The 17,406-nt window shown below is 39.0% G+C and overlaps 1 long non-coding RNA gene across 2 annotated transcripts in view; it reads right to left on the bottom strand.

Moving 5' to 3' along the window:
* The window catches only part of LOC127389461 (uncharacterized), a 75,932-nt gene that overhangs the window by 30,976 nt on the left and 27,550 nt on the right, over positions 1–17,406 (bottom strand). For both annotated transcript variants that reach the window (XR_007890641.1, XR_007890642.1), the window contains exons 6-7: positions 15,529–15,570; positions 14,846–14,949 (exon numbers count right to left, since the gene is read on the bottom strand). This is a non-coding gene — a long non-coding RNA (uncharacterized LOC127389461). The remainder of the gene's footprint in view (positions 1–14,845; positions 14,950–15,528; positions 15,571–17,406) is intronic.

Raw genomic sequence — 17,406 nt, 5'->3', positions numbered from 1 at the left:
TAAAGTACCTGACTAGTCAATTATGGAAAACAGCTTGTATTTTAGGAATAGCCACATTTTAGTTATGTGCAAGGAACAGATGTTAGATGAAACTAAAAGAAAGACTTATATGTGTTTCTTATTTCTCATTTCATCCTATAGGCAGAAGTAGGAAATTTTAGAACAGTGAATAAATGTGCACTGATCCCCGATCCTCCATCTCAGATAAGGGAACAAGACTTATTACTTGGGTTGTCAGAGTTCTCTAAGCAGTTCCACGTTAGCCCATGTCCCTTCAGTGTTTGGTTTCAGGTGTGGTCATTTTGTGAAAAGAAAATGTCATACTTGCACATCTGATGGGTTCTTTCACGTTTTGGAAAAGAAGAAAAAAATTTCCCACATATAAAATACTTTAATGAAAAACTTCTGGCTTCACTGCAATTTTTTTGTACCCCAAGAAGTGCAAATTTGCAAGGCATTAGGATTTTCACAGGCCACACAGAAGAACTTCAGAATGCAGTAAAGGCTCTGACAGGTGCTCCTCCATCCATGGCTGCTCCGGCCCTGTCTTTTGGGGCTTTGTGTAGCTCAGTGCCCTTATGCTCACATTATACCACACAATGAGCTCACAATAAATAGAAAGAAACAGTTGAGGTGACTGAAGCATATAGTTTTCAATCAGCCTTGCCAAGGATAGGTTTCACTGGGTGAACAGGGAGAGAGTTGGATCAATTGCCTAACACAAATATGCCATTTTGTGGCTATTCACTTTCGACTGGTGATTATTAGACGTAAGCAAGTAATTACCCATCTTTACCTCTCACGTAACTAGACCACTCATCTGCCATGGGTATGTTTGCTGCTACTGGAACACAGTCTCCCATTCAACTTGGATATGATAAACTATATGTTTCCTCTTGGAACTAATCCAGCTTTCACTAGAGGCAGCCCCAAAAAAAGACCATTAATAAATGATGAGAGTCATTAACATGTAACAAGTGTTGCCCTGGAACGTTATTAGATAGATAGACAGACAGAAATTTTGAATGAGATAACATCCAAATGTCCCATTCACAGCTGGAAATCCTGAGTTTGTACCACAGTAGTTGCCATGGTAGCAGTATTCATAGGTTACTGTGCATGGATAGAAGACGCTACATCAGAGCAATGTGTTGTCATTCGGGTTCAGAACTTACAGGCAAAGTGAGTTGGTACATGGTAACAGGTAATATTAGCATTTAAGAGCAGTAAAACTGTATACACTATGACAACTGAGTAGCAACAAACCCCACTTCCAAATATGTTATTTAGCATAAAAGTATTTCTTAAGCTGCATTTAAATCAAAATGTAGTTGCAGAACTTAAAAGTGGATTTCAAAATCTTAACATTCATGGAGAATATACAGATGGCACTTCTCCTTCCAAGAAGTGAGCAGAAGAGGAAAAGCAAGGCAAAGCTCAAGTATTTGGTATACAAAGAAATATATATATAAAAAAAAAGTGAAGTCATGCTTAAGGTGACAATGAATTCAGCAGCAGCAACATATTACTTTCATAAGGGGTTTTATTAACACAATATAACTTGATAGCAGAAAAAGAGGGCCCCCTCTCCCCCAGCCATCATTCAGGAGAAAAAAATTAAAATCTTAAGCAGAAATCCCTTCAAACCATCATGAAAAAGGTCTACACACAGCCTTGGTATAGTGCAATGAAATTAAAAAAGATGTCATGTAGCCATGTCAGGCACATCTGTGATCCAGATGGTGCATGTAACAAGAGCATATGTCTATACCTAAAGAGAACATTATATGCTGTATAAGGCTATGGCAAATGTAAAAGTGAAGTAGAACACCTTCATATTACAAACACAGTTTGTTATTTGTGTCACATCAAAGAAAGAGTCTCTAGGAATTATTGGCCTCTGAAGTCATTTAATTATGATTAAGTGAACTAAGGACTAATGTAAATGGTATTTTATACCCCAGTGAATTAAAGTATGAGATCTAGTCAAGGTGAACAAGATTTACAGCCAAAAATCATGCAACCTTACTGTAATTTCATGACACTTTTACTACTAACCTAGACATTTCAGTTCTCGAAATAATTGAAAGTACACAAGCAAATTTTATTCTTGGGACACTTGTAATAAACCACGGACAGAAAAGAGAATGGAGAAAAAGAGAGAGAAGGTTGCTTCTCTAGTGATTTATGCACTTCTAGTTTTATTATAAAAGGGACAAAGATAATGCAAGGCAAATACAACCTCCAGAGTTTACTACAAAAAAATGAGAAAAAGAAAAGTAATCATAGTAGGATGCCCACAAATCTCTTTCATTTGGAATAAATCTGACCCAGATTAAAGTCTAAAGACTCATATTTGGCTAATCCCAAATACCTGTCTGCTAAATCCCACATTTGTTATGTTGAGACCCCATGAATAATACGAGCAAGTAAAGTCAGCCAACTCATTTTAAAGACACTAAGGGTATTCTCACAGATTTTTAACTCTAAAGAAAACTATTCCCAGGCATTTGCCTTCAAATAGAATTAGAAGTGTCCAAGAAGAAATGTATAACATATCAATGAATAGTTATATTTCACAGCTTTTCCAGCTGGAAGTAAACTAATTTTCCAGTGACAACTGTTAATCCACTCTCTTCTAGAGTCTCTGTTTGAAAGGCTCCAGGTAAAGAACAGAAACTTGGCTGACAGAAGAAAGTACCAGATGGCTGCTGGGATGGGAAAAAAAACTGATGAGAAGAAAACAGTGAAATGTGAGTTGTAGAAATAACGATTGAATCAGAATCAAAATGTAAGTAGAGAACCAGAGCCTTCAGATTTTAACAGGAGCCATGTTAGCAACATAGCATCTACCCAAGTGGTAAACTCGACAGCCTCAAGAGGTCCTTAAAATGCAACACAGCACTAACAAATTACATAAATTGTATGTATAAAGAGACCTATTTGAATACTCTCTTTTGGCTGATGTGGCCATTTGCACAAAGCTATCTCCTCATACCTAAGATGCATAAAACTGAATACTCAGGCCACACCAGTATGCATCTCTTACATATAAACTGTGCACTTTTTCAGTCTTATAAAAAAACCTAAACTTATAAATTACAAATAACCTATTTTGGAATCAAATAGATTAAAATTTTTGTGCTAAAAAGCACTAATCTAAATGTTCATGCTATGTAGCAGACATTGTCATAGAATGGTGTGGGAGAAAAGGAACTCTGGGACCAAAATTTAGCTCTAAAGATAAAATATGTAACTGACTTTGGAACAAAACTCATTCTCAAGCTGTATGTTCTTTAGGTCACCTCCTTCTAGCTCAAGATGATAAAGTTGTCAACACTTCTTTTTTTTTTTAAATCTCTCTCATTTTATCTTGCATTCAGGAATATTGTCCTAAAGGAAGCTTCCAGTACTGCATTAACAATCATGAGTATCCAGATTTGTATCAAATTATCATATTTGTAGTGTACCCCCCAGTAGGGGACAAGCATGGTGACTGTGTGATACAATTCACTGAAAGAATAGAGCCACCACTGTCAGCTGTGCAGGGTGACGACAGCTCAGGCATCCATTTTATATTCATCCTGAAAAACTATGCTTTTGGGGGATTTTTTTTCAAATAGTTAGGGTTACAGGTAACAGTGTTTATGAAATAACAAGAGCTGCCTGTAGCAGCTCAGTCATAGAGCAAGCTCAGCCATAAAATTGTCACTCTCAGATATCCCAGGCACCCTGGACTCATCACACCCATTCTCAGGCACACCCTTCTGCCACTTCTTCCTAAACACAGCACTGTAAAACAGCCTTCCAGAATATCCCCATTTTCCCTTGCTGCTTTGTTTGCCTTCCCCTTCCATTAGATGATCCTCAGCCCAACTGGTATGAGAGACTTCATTAAAAAATTCCAGTTGAACCGAACTAGCCAATTCTCACTGCCAACAAAACTGCTTTTGCTAAGGAGTCTGTGTAAAAGACTAGCACCTGGAGACACTGGATCACTCAAGGGATCGGTAACAGGCTATGGAATATTTAACCTCTAGGGTACTGGCTGGAATCCAGAGTCAGGACCAAACTTGAAGCATCAGTCTCTCAGGCAGGCTGCCACATGACACTTTTAAAAATTATACCCTCTCACTCAGGAGAGCCCTTACCAATCTTCTGTTGAGAAACTTTCTCCTCTCTCCAGTCTGAACCTTACAGCTGAGACCACTACAAGTTGGAAGGCTATAATTTAGAAACGTGCAAAATGTTATGCCAACACAAAATAAAGTTTTAGTACAACTGTGTGAGCAACCCTATGAACTAGGTTTAGTGATCTTTCAGAGGACTGATGTGTAGACTCATGATTTTGCTTTTGACACATGCTATAACATGAGAGACAAGTTATAGAACTTCTCTGTGTGCAGAGCATAGAGACTACATGCAGTTATGCCAACAATCTTTCATTTCCTCCATATGGAATATTTATAGATCAAAAATCCAACTAAAAATTCATCATAATTAATAAAGATATAAAGATGATAATTTTTAGGGGAAATTAAAAGGTAGTAAGCATAGAAATAATCAAAACTCGGGAAAAAAAAACCAACAACCCAAACAAATAAAGCCAAGCAACATAATGGAAGTTTAGTCTGTTTTAAACAAAAGACATTACCCTGCACCTTTTCCTATACACAGCAGCAGCAGCTGTCTGCTCCTTCTCTGTGATGGTGTTGGAAGGAAAATTCCTATGCCACTCCCTTCCCTCCTTCTGTGTTATCACTGTCCACAGCAGATTTCTTCACACCCTTCATTAAGCCAAATCCTCTTACTCTGAGCAAAGACAAAATTATTTCCATTTGATGTATTGTATCACTGCTCATCTCAATGAAAATACAGTAACTCCCTCTATTAGTGACTCCCAACTTAGCAGGTCTGTGACTGCACAGTATCAGTGAAAGCACAGCTGGAGAAATAAAACCCATGTAAATAGCTGAAAAGATAGGTAAAAGTCTGGGCAGTGATCCAAAAACACTAAACTACAGACTCCCAACATCTGGTTCAGGGTGGATTCCAAGAAAGACAGAAAGAGAGAAAGACAGAAAGAAAGGATTGATTTCTCTGTATATTTTTTACATAAGGTTTTCATTTGTTTTTTTTAATTCGTAAAAAATTTTATTCAATTATTGTGGTTTAATTTCTTCACCTTACTGCATCCTGCTGCTTCACTGTTTTAGCCATACTAATCAGAAGGAAGCAGCCACTTGGACAGGAATTAAAAGCAGCACTCAGTTTCATCCTTCTATATTTTTTTGCGACAAAAGCAAGTCACAGATAAAAATTGCAAAAATTCATTAACAACCCTCTCTTTTTAGCTAGGGCTGGGTTTTTTACACATGCATGAGAATCCTGCAGTGATTTAATGATCTTTCAGGCAAATGGTGCAGCAATCCTGTCAGCTTGTCTAAGCACTACAGACTCCACAGCAAACCCCACACTGCTCAGTACCTACAGGAGTGACCCAGGACTCCACTGCTTTGACCACGGTGTGTGAAGAGTAATTTTCTGCCTTTAACAGTTCTCTTAGCTGAGAGCTTCTGCTAAGGAGTTCAGAAACAACATAATTTTCAAAAGCTCATACATTACTTAAAATCATAAAAGCCTCTGTTTTTCAGGGATATTTCTATCCTTAACATACCTGAGCTCTTTTCAAAGTCCTGCCTCACCATATTAAAGGAGCATATCATCTCTTCCACATAGGACTGCCTGCTCTGGCCACACAAAATGCTCCAGGCTATCAACATGTTATGTCTACGACTGATAAGTTCAGATCATCCTTCCTCTACCTTGCTCAACAGAGAGCTAAAGATGTTGCTCTAACAGACACCTTGCCTCTCTAGAAAAGTCTTTTTACTGTAAGAACTCTCTCCCAAGCAGGGTGGTCTCTGCCTTGTCTGGGTGTCTTTAATCAACAGCGGTTTTTGCTTTGTGTTAAGTGAATGGTGACAGAGGTGCCACTGTGTCTCCACACCGGTGGCACACCAGCTTTGACCAGGCTCTTTACCAGGACTCCCTCTCTGGGATACCAAAGCTCCTGGTGGCTGCGCACCCATGCTGCAGGTAGGCCTCTTGTCCCTGCAACCACTGCCAGAGGCATCCAAACCTCAAAAACTCTTGATGCGTGCTCTCACAATAATCATTAAATGCACAAATGAGATAATGAAAAGCTCTGAAAAGTCTCCAAACAATTTCAAATTTCCCTACTTTGTGTTTCAACACTGCCTCACTCGGAGCTAAGCCATGAGTGCTTGTGTGCTTTCCAAGTGTTATTACATGCAAACAAACACAAAGTGAAAAACAAGCACATCGAGTAATTGTGTGATTCTCCTGCCCAAAGACTAATTCCCCCCTGCACCTAGGCAAGGTACCTTTTCTTACTTTCTCCTCTCTCAAAACAGAAAGAAGGTTCAGGACAATGCTCAGGTCTTGGCACCAATCAAGTGCATAGCCAGGCTGGACATGACTGTCTCATCTCTTTGCCAGTGCTGTGCCCCAGCCAGGGGCACCAAAGGATTTATTTCCATCAGGAGACCTTTTATGCAACAAGCTAGTGGCTTCCAGGTAATATATACTGCCAGGAAAATGGCCATAGTCCATGTCTCCTGATCCCCAATGAGCTTTCCACTTATTAAAGACAGCAATGACATTACTGAAATGTGAATCCCATTAGGGCATTGACAGGTAATATAAGGAGATTAATTCTGTCCCTCAGAAACAAAGTCCTGGAGAAATAAGGAAGCTACCGTTCTTGAAGATCTACGCAATTTATTCTTTAAGATTGCAGCCTAAGGGGAGTAATTACATATGCATATTATTCAAAACTGAATTCTTTTCTTGAAACTCTCTTTAAATTATGCCAATTTGCAAGACTGTATTTTCTACCTGCTCACAGCTTGCTGCCACAGAAAGATCAGCTTTCTTGCCCAACCTGCCCTCCTCCTGCCCATGCCATCTCACTTCTCCCTGCGCATCAGTCCTGGCTTTCAACTGACCCTTTAGCAAGCACATTCAGCTCCTAGACCACCAGAAAACAACTGACTTTCACTCTGGAAATACTTGACTGATGTTCCACTGCCCCAGGCTGATGAAAGAGAATAAAGCAGCTAGCTACATAGTTGACAAAGCAGGAGTGCTTTGAAAAATGACGGGTAGGCCCTCCACCCCATACCTTTGTGCTGCCCACATCAGTCTAAATGCATATGTTCACACCCGGGCACCTAGATCACACACTGAACTAAAGGAACAGTCACAAATGAGAGAGATAATTTCAAATCAAACAGAATTTCCTTTTGAGTTACACTAACAACACTTTATAATTAAAGCGACAGAGAAATTGCATTAAATGCCCTGATCCAATCCAGGACCTTTTACCCCATCTCCTGCAGTTCTTAGATTCTTCTGCAATCAAGTAATCTGGCAGTAAGCTAATCCCAAAAGACAGGATAGTACAGAAAGTTTTCACCTGAATTTCTTTCCAGTGAGTTTGGAACTGTCCCGTTGGTTTGGAGATTGCAGGTACTAGCTGATATGCAGCTTGTGGATTAAAAATGGAGGAAGGAGGAGAGGGGAAATGTCAAAATACAGCCTCCATGACTTGCCTTGTCAGGCAGAATTCATGAAAACATTTCACAAATATTTACATTAGACTAGGTAAAATTCTAGCATTATAAGAATGCATTTTTGCAGGCCATGAGCCACTTGAAAAGATGAATCATGACAGTCAGAAGCCCATCTATAACCTTCCTTAACAAGGTTCTTGCTTTACAGGAAGATTTATACACAAACAGGCCAAAATGTTTGCTGAGACAGTAGGGCTTCATCCTGTACAACAAAGGCAACACACCGAGGCAGTGAAGCTTAAAGGAAGTCACTTTTTTTCTAAATCTCAGCCCTCTGGCTTTTCACCGCCTGGACACCAGCTCTAAAACGATGACCTCATCATTTATCATTTTACCTTTCAGTGCTTTACTTAATACATGACCTGCTCAGTAAAATATTTGCAGACTTGGTACTCTGGTACTTTATCCCATTACAAAGGCACGCATAACATTTCACATCTCTTTCATGCAGGTGGTCCTCTGCTCTAACTCAAGGCCAAACAGAATATAAAGTTAGGCCAGTTCAGTGGTATAGGTGAAGGCATCTGAACCGAGGGGAGGGAGTACAGTAACTGCAGATGCCAAGTGTGGCTATACATTTCAAAGATAGTGCTAATTTATTTATTTGGCTTACAGTGACCAAATCCATCTGTCCAGTACAGAAGATCAACCACAAGACGTCTAAGACTCACTACGAATCAACATTTTTTATTAAAATTGTTCACATATGTATGAAGGAGCCACAGAAAGGTGTATTTAAAATGGTCTCATTCTTTCAGGCAATTCCACTCCATTAAATTTTATGAGTACATATGTCTGAGGAGAAGAAGAGAGGAAAAGAAAAAAAAAGTATGTATCAGATACTTTTATGTTCCCAGTTTATTTTTAGAATGTTTAACAGTGCAAAACGTAATGCCTTTTTAGTTCATTTCATTTCTCCATTCCAATAAAATATTTCCTATGCTAGACTATCTCTGTCTCTCAATAGCTTTATACTGGATGGTCTAGTTGCAAATATCTTCAGACACAGCGATTTAGATAGCCATCAAACAGAAGGTATGAATGGAAGTATCTAAACAGAGGAGTTACAGTACATAGAGGCAGGAGGCATTTCTTTTCAGCTTACTTACAGAACGCATTTGCACAAGTGTTTTTGATTTCTATTTATATTCTTCACTAAGGAGATAGATGTGAAATTTGGTGCTTATGGCACTCAGTGTTGATAGGTACTGGGAATGTTGCCACCTCCAGAAATGACACTGTAAACTGTGAGAACTCAGCCACATACAGGTGTCTCCCACAGGAAGTCTGCCCTTTCAAAAAAGAAACACAGCAAAGAAGTGTCAGGAAGAAGATTTCCTCTGCAGTCTAGCTTTCTGTAACACATCCCTTCGGTTCTGGCATAGAGCTTGTTTGAGCAAAGACAAGAGCAAAAGGGCAGATCCAAAGACACACAGGTGACAGAATCTAAGACAGAAAAATACTTTACAGAGCCCTTTATTATGAAAGGTTGCTAAGGAAATTGTTGGGTCCACAGTGACTTACTATCCTTTCTCTGTTTTTCAAAGACTCAGCTATTGTGCTCTCAAATTAAGATTTGGCTTCAGCTTTTAGAAAGACATGAATAATAATAAAACCATATTGCCGCACATATGACTTATGATTAAGCAGCTCTCTGGGTTATATACAGAGGAAATGTCTGAAAAGGCACTGGCTGACACTTATCAAAGAATTTGGAAATGGAAATTACAGCAAAAGAAAGTAAATTAGCCAAGAATTTTAAAAGAAACAGAATATAACGATCAAATAGATTACTTCAAATTAAAAACCCAGACCAGGAACCAATGCAAAAAACTTCAGGAAGACATGCTCTCAAGTGATGACATCATTTATGTATTTCCTATGTCATTCAGACATATTCTGGTGGATTCATTAAAGATACAAAGCATATGATTTTGAACTCTTGAGGTTTTGTCTCTGTTGTGTTCTACCACCTTTCCAGGGCTTTGCAGATCAGCAAAGTTAGTCAGTCCCTATGCATTATTCTATTGCTTAAATTCTACTTAAAGTCAACTTTGGAAGGTAGTGCTGTCCAGTAGTAGGCTTATTGTGAAGAAAGAGTAAAGCATTTTTCAAGACATGAGTTAATGAGTCATAGTGTTTGTGTTTCCCAAATAAATTAATAACAACAACTAACAATTCATTCCTAAAGTTCCTGCATGCCCACAATTCCAACTGACTGCAGCAGGAGCCAGAAATGCTCTGCAGCTTTGAAAATTAAAACCATCCTATGTGTTCTAGCAGAAATTGCTACAGATCAACCTGATGATAGTAAAAGGTGACACTTAAAATCTGTGGAAATCAAATTTTAAAATTAAAAGTACTAAACCAGTAAAAGAGAACAAGCTTATTTTTAGAACACAGTCTTTTGAGACTATTACTCCCTTTACCTGTGCAACCTGCCATTGAGTAGCAGATTCTGTATTTATTATTGGCTTTCACAACTTTATCATTACAATAATTTATTACCAATTGTTGCCAGTAGGTTATTGACAGCACCGGCAGAGCAATCCAAACAGAAAAATGTTCATTTTGAAGAAATCACAAGCACCTGGCAAGACAACCTGAAACGTGAACTTATGTCCTGGATTAATCTATTTTAATGACAGTATTTTACATGTGTGTACCTAACACACATCTTTGTGCAAGCATCTCAGAAGTTTGGTGTTTAGGGGTTTGTTTTCTGTTTTTTTACAAGTTGCTAACATTCCTTCCAGTGTAGAGAAGAGGTGGCTCAGGGTGGTGCACAGGTTTGCCCAGCACAAGGCATTTCAATGAAAAAGCAGCAGCAGCAGCCGACACTCCTGCTGGGCTCCAGCCTGCAACCTCCCATCAATCCATACCTCTGACTGGGACTGCCATGCAGTTCTGGGTGAACAGCTTTTAGGATTTCAGTTCAGGAAAATACAGTCATATACAAAGTCACTTTAGCTTCTGCAGCACCTAGACAACTACCTCAGCTCTGCCCTGAAAAAAACAAAACAAAACAAAAAAAAACCCCAAGACTTGGACTCTTAGTGTTTAGCTATTAGAAACAAGAGAAGTGGAATCAGAAATGAAGACTCACTTGTGTATAGTAAACCCAGATTGTGGGTGAGGACGTTTAAGTGAGGGCAGCCGGCAGTTCACCTGTGTGGGGAGAGGAAGGTAGCACAGCCAGGGTTATGTAAGCAAAGTCCCTTATGGAATGTGCAGAATGTACACAGAGGCTGTGCCCGGAGCGAGGGCAGCGCCTGGAACTGGGGGCCAGGGAAGAGCCTCCCAGCCCACGGGAATGGGTTGCCTGACAAAAGGCATTTCCAACATGCAGCCCATGATGTCCTCTGCTCTTGCTGCTGTTTCTGCCTGTGAACCCAAAGCTACAAAAGTCATCAGATACTAGCAGCGACAGTACAGGGTGTTATTTAATGCTACTAAGATAATAATAAATAAAATAGTCGACATTTCTCCAGTGCCCTCATCCCCCTTCCTGAAACAGGCAAGACATGTGCAATTGTTGGCAACAAAGTCCAGGCAAGATATACAATCAAAGGTAAAGAAAAAACTTCATACTATTTCCGGAGCAGTCTGGGTTTTTTTGTCTTGCTGCTTTGCCTGTTTTTCCATGACTAATTAACACATTCCCCCCTAAAATCTACCCAAAACCTTAAAGCAATAAAAGGGAAAAACAGGAATATTCTGATTTTCAATGAGTCTGCTTTAACCACTGTAATTCTCCTTTTCTTTTCCTCTTTAGGTGCCACTTGAAACAATCAAATCCAACTGGCAAAGGTATTGAAAGTAAGACCACTTTACAGATGTTTGTAAAACAACTGCTTGTGAAAGTAAGGAATAAAACCTCATCCAGCTGATAGGGATATAATCTAACTAATGCACAAATCCAAGGATCTGTGGAAATTGGTGTGTTGAATGCATTTGCTAATACATGACAACAGGCTTTGTGAACCTGCTGTGAGCAGATGAAAGTGTGCACGAGTATCCTCTGACTTCAATGCAAAATCAGTTAGGGACAGAATTCCACTCCTTCCTGTTCAGCTACAGGACTGCACCCATGCCAACAAGAAAACTGAGTTAAGCCAGCTACACTGGTACTTGAACTAGCTCTACTGATCAGAACTAATTATAAGAAAAGTTCACACATTGAATGTCAAAGATGAATCCACAGAGGAAATGTAACACATGAAACACATGTTCCAGGCATGCTGTTCAAAACAAATCTGAAAAAAATGAGGTCAAGGGACCTGGAGTATTTCTCACAGAGATTCTGCAAGCTAAGTAGTTAAATGGCATTAAATAAATTACGTGGTTTCAAATTACTCACTCTGCAACTAGAATGTGCAGAAGAACATGGCTGTTCAGGAGTACCACGCCTATAGCAGGACATAGGAGAAATAGGCAATGAAGAGCAGAAACTCTCAGATACTGTTGGCCATGACTTACTTTCTGATCTGTAAACACCAACCAGTCTTTTCCAGCAGCAGTTCTGTACTGAGAAGACAACCGTTGTTGTGAAGACAATTGTTAGCAGGCACTGAGAACAATACACAGGTATCACCTCATTGTACATAGGCCCCCAGCAACAAATGGACACAGACTCACAGACCCAGAGGCATATCTGAAGCCCTGTCACACTGGCTCTGGGCAAACCTCAGTACAAATTGTGGCACTAAGGTAAATTTAATTTAGAACAAGGTGTCATTCCCAGCATTTAGTTAATTTTGCAGGTCCAAAGCTTCACATAGGACCACGAGTTACAGAGATAGCCTTGATTTTTTTCAAAAAGTATTATTCATTGTGCATTCAGCTTCTGTTAGAAAAAGGATCTCCACTTCTTCTGGAAATTTCATATGCTCAGGTGCCATTTTTCATAGAAATGGCCTCATTTTGAGTTCATAGAAAGCAGAAAAAGCAATAAAACCTTCAGAAGTTAGGTGATTTTTCATCTTGCTAGAAATACTTTAGCACAATTCTGATTCACCATCATCCCAGGAAAGGCTGCCTATAATACACTGGAAACCAGTTTGGGCTTTAAGCCAGCAAAGCACTTCAGCATGATTTCAGCTTTAGGCTCATTGTACCATTGACTTCAGTGAGATGGCTTAAAAACCATTACAATTAAAAAGCTTAAATGACTTGCTAGTCTAGAGCCTTGGTGTGAACTTCCTCTAACGAGTCTCTTAGCACACAGCTACACCATTTGGAGTTTATAATGCCCTATCACATGACCCAACCTGAGCAAGGCCCTACAGATGAACTCCAGGTGAAATTTGATGGGAATGGACAATACTTGCAAAAGACCTTCAGCAGAGGCCTTTGTATTCAAGAGTCTCTTATCCTAGTGTAGGTGAGAGTAGACTTTATACATCCCAAGAGGAAAATAACTTAGTCAGAGGGCTCTCAAAGAAAGACAAAGAGTACAGACAGGAAAACTATTGTGCATAAATCCAGGTGGAATCATAAGTCTTTCTCAAAATGCTGAAAGAATAAATCCTTCTCCCACAAGCTACATAAGAAGATGTGGTTCCCATCCACAACTAAGTGGCAAAGCAACTTCCCACATAGTCACATCTGCCTCCTTTTTCCTCTGTTTCATCACTTAAATTCTGCCATAAGAGGAAACACAAGAAGGGGCAGGGGCTGTATGTGCACATCACCGGGGAGGGAAAAAAGGAGAGAAGAGGATTTGTACCCTAGATGTTTGCATATGAATTTGGCTTCAGCCTTCACTGCATTTACATGCCTTTGAACACTTTGTTTCTTTCTGCATTCTTTGCTGCTCCATTTTATTTATTTTCACCTTCTGCTTCTCAGATCTTCTGCCAGACTGCTTATTTAATTCTACTTGTTGCACTAAAAACACCATTGTTGTCATCCAAATTAATCCCTGAACATAATAAAAACCTCAAAATAACTCAGACAACCAGTTTTCCATCCTTTGGTCTCACTTGAAGTACAGTATAAAAGCTAGTACTGGGGAGTTCTGAGAGCTTACACAGGACCAGTCTTAGGTATATGGCATTTTAGTAGGCAGGGGAGGGTTTTTTTTCCTTCCCTACCTATCTTCTCCCTCCATCAATGAAGGCTGCTCATTGTCCTCCCATCTCCAGCCCATTTAGCCCCACTTCCAATGTAATCCACTGTAAGACAATGTTTTGCAAATAAATACAGTACTTCTCAAATACTGAGGTGGCCTTCTGTGACAGAGTCGCTGAGAAGCAATACAAACTACGATCACCCTTACTTTTAGGGGTAAGGAAAGAGAACAGGGTCCTAAGAATCTGTGGTAAAGTAGTAGGGCACTCTGGCTACAGATTTCCTATGAAGTCTCCAACGTTCTTCTCTATTGAAACTGCACAGGGCAAAAAATAGGATGGAACAAAACAACAACAACAAAAAGAGAAACACAATAGGACAAATATTTTCCCTAAACCTGTATTGCCATTATCTACCCTCATCCTCAAATTTTTTCCCCCAAGCTGGACAATCTTCAACCTAAAGCTTCTCGTGCAAACTGTGCATGGGGGAGACTCAGAAGCATGGTGAAGAATAAGAGCACAGGCTAATGAAGACACCCAGCAGATGACATAACATGATCACACGACAGGACCTCGTAGGACTGTCCAATTTATATATTTTTTAATACTACTTTTGGTTTACTGTTTTTGGGGAGAGAAGAATGAGAAAGTAACAGATGCTGGAAGAAGGAATCACTAGAGGAAAGAATGACAGTACCCAGGGCATTCAGAAAGCAGTACAAACTCAACTTATTTTCTTACAAACTTCATTCTCAAAATCTCTCAACAGTAAGAAAGATTCTGAAACTGCAAATAAAGAATTAATCTTCACTTGCTGGTTTTGTCCAGTCTGTCAGTACTGTATGTTTTCAAGGGTAGCTCACTGATTACCTTTCAGTGTTTTAAATTTCCTTGATTTGAACTAGATGGCAAATCAATATCATAAGGTGAGTTTAAACAGCACATCAGTGAGAAAAATATTCACCTGAAATATAAGCAAAACACTTAACTGGGACTATAATAATTTTTGAAGCTGTTTTAGCTTTTAAGGGACTACATTAGGCCTTTTCTTACAGTCTCAAGGATTCCCTTCCATTTTAATTTTTTTCACATAGAATTTACAATTATTCTTACCATTCATGTCATCCAGTAGGGCTTCTAAATTACAAAACCAGACTGGAACTTCCACACCTCATCTGAGTATTAACCAGTCTCAGCTTCTCCACTCTGACAAAGCTCTGGCGGAGAGATAATAAAGAAATACATATTCACTTGTTAAGAGCCATTCATGCCAACTTTTCCTTCCCATTGTTACTGTGCATTAATCACAAATTAGAAAACATTTTAATATTGTCAACACAGAGAGCTTATACAAAGCTAGATGAGAGAAATAAATAGAAAAGTAACAAAATCTTTGAACTTACACTTACGCTGCTTTAGTAAAGAATTAATTTACTAGAATGTACATAGGCTGTAGATACATAAGATGCTATTGCAGCAAACAGTGTAGTTTTAAAATTAAGTCCTTAAAAATAAAAAGTGTGATTATGCCCAAAACTCTTTAAGCATTCACTTTGTACATTCAGAATCTCACTTGATTTTGCCATTTGTTGATTTGGGGAAGCCAAATTGTAGTTTCCTGCTTCCCTTTCTGTTCATACCAGGCTCAAATTTAAGCTCTGACACCAAGCACATCAGAACTGAACTTAAATTAAAATATTCAGTTTCCAGTGGTCTTGTGGGTATATTTTCCAACTCACAGATATTCTCACTCACATCAGACTCTGTAAAAAGCAAAATAAAAAGCAAACTCTAACCTGCATTTTAGTCCTAAGATATCTGCCAGTAGTCCTTTAATCCTGAAATATAAAACCACAATAAGATTATCACATTTATGAAGAGCAAAAAGCCCTTCTAAAATAAAGCCTTAAAGCTGGGCGGTTGTTTTGGTTTGGTTTTTTTCCTGAGTATTTTATCAGGCACTGAAACAGCCAATTCCATCAGAAGGTCTGCAATATGAGCAAAAGCTGTTTCAACTTTGACACTTTCAGCCTCAGCAGAAAAGTGATCCAGTCATTTGAAAAAGGATTTACCACCTTGTAGCTGCTCCTTCCCATGCCCGTGTTTCTGTCTTCCCAGAACTGCTTAGGAGGGATGCTCTTTCTTCTTTAACTTATTTGCTGTCAATAAGGGGTGACTGTTAGAAAAGAAAGTAATGTACATAGCTGCCTCTCCACAGCTCTGAAATCCTTTGAACTAGAAGCCCCTCAAAGCTGTCACTGAAAAGCAGATTTTGCACTTGGACTGATATCCCTGAACAATAATATTTACATTCTTTCTCTTTTATATTGCTTTTCCTTAGCACTTCCATGAGACAGTTAAAAATAGATGAGACACTGTAACTAGGCTATTTAGTGGCATAGTGCTCCCTGTGGCTTGTCCATGCCCATTCCTTTCTGATGATCAGGGGAAATACCTACTAGGTCAGTTGGTGCATCTCTTCCTACTCCTGCCAGTGCAAGATAACAACATTGCACATCTCCACACTGGCTCATGCCCAAGAGACTACAGTATCACTTGCATAGGTTACGTACTGAGGCTGCTGAGAGCCTTACGTAGCTTGCTCACTTGGAAAACGAAACTGGATCTTCTCATGGAGAATCTATTTGAGGTGCTTCCTCAGTTTGTCTGACTTTCATGTCACTTTGCTGTCCATGACTGTTCTGGGAGGTTATCTGGCACTGTAACACTACAACAAAATTTTAGGAATTTGTTCTTTCCTAATTCACGTTGTCACTATTTTTCAACTATTTTAGTTGTCTTTTCAATGTCACTTTCCTAAGGTCTCATCATAGTAACTAATCTCTTGAATAGCTCTCTCACACAGGAAAAATAAAGCTTCCTTCTGTGTAAGGCCTTTCATCCCACGGAGTTTCCTGCATATGTCAACTGCTTCATATAGGGAATCTCCAAACTCTTAACTAGTGTAGAAAGAACGAGATTTGTCAGCCTCCTTGCTGCCTTTTCACCTTTCTTCACAAGCTGCTAATGCTATGACACAATCTGTGCAGTGTCAGAATGAGGTCATATCTTAATACTACTCTGAAGAATTACTCTCATTTGGGGCACATTTTAATGCACATAGGTGTTTACTGTGCCAGTGCAGCACCACGTCCATGCATTTCACAAGGCAAGCTAATTTATATTCTGCACAGTTAAAACAAAGTTGTGCTATAACTAGAAAAATAATTAAAAATAAGATTCTCTCCAGCTGAAGGATAACACACAGATGAAACAGTTCTTAAAATTACTAGTATCAGTCATAATTTATCCATAAAACTGCATTTACATAGCTTAGAAAGCAGCAGTGCTAAAATGCATCTGATGTTTTTTCACTCCAAGTGCATTATTTTCTATAAATAGTGATGCATTGGTTTAACTGTCTTTCAGCTGTGAAAAGGTAAAAATTACTACATTCTTTTACTACTTTCAGTAACTTAATTTTGAAAATCCAAATATTGGCCTCATTTCTCACATTTTCAAAAATCATAGCAAAAACTATTCTTTTCATAAGTTTTCTATTCAGCTACCAGTGCAGAGATTTTTGTTTGTTTATTTGATTTTTTTTACAGAAATCAACAGAGCTATCTCTGCTCATACTTTACCTGACCATTTGTGTGGTTTTTGTAACATAC

The sequence above is a fragment of the Apus apus genome, chromosome 12 (genome assembly GCF_020740795.1).
Source record: "Apus apus isolate bApuApu2 chromosome 12, bApuApu2.pri.cur, whole genome shotgun sequence".
NCBI classification, from domain to species: Eukaryota; Metazoa; Chordata; class Aves; order Apodiformes; family Apodidae; genus Apus; species Apus apus.
The sequence above is the reverse complement of the archived record's forward strand: the minus strand, read 5'-3'. Positions and strand labels throughout refer to the sequence as shown.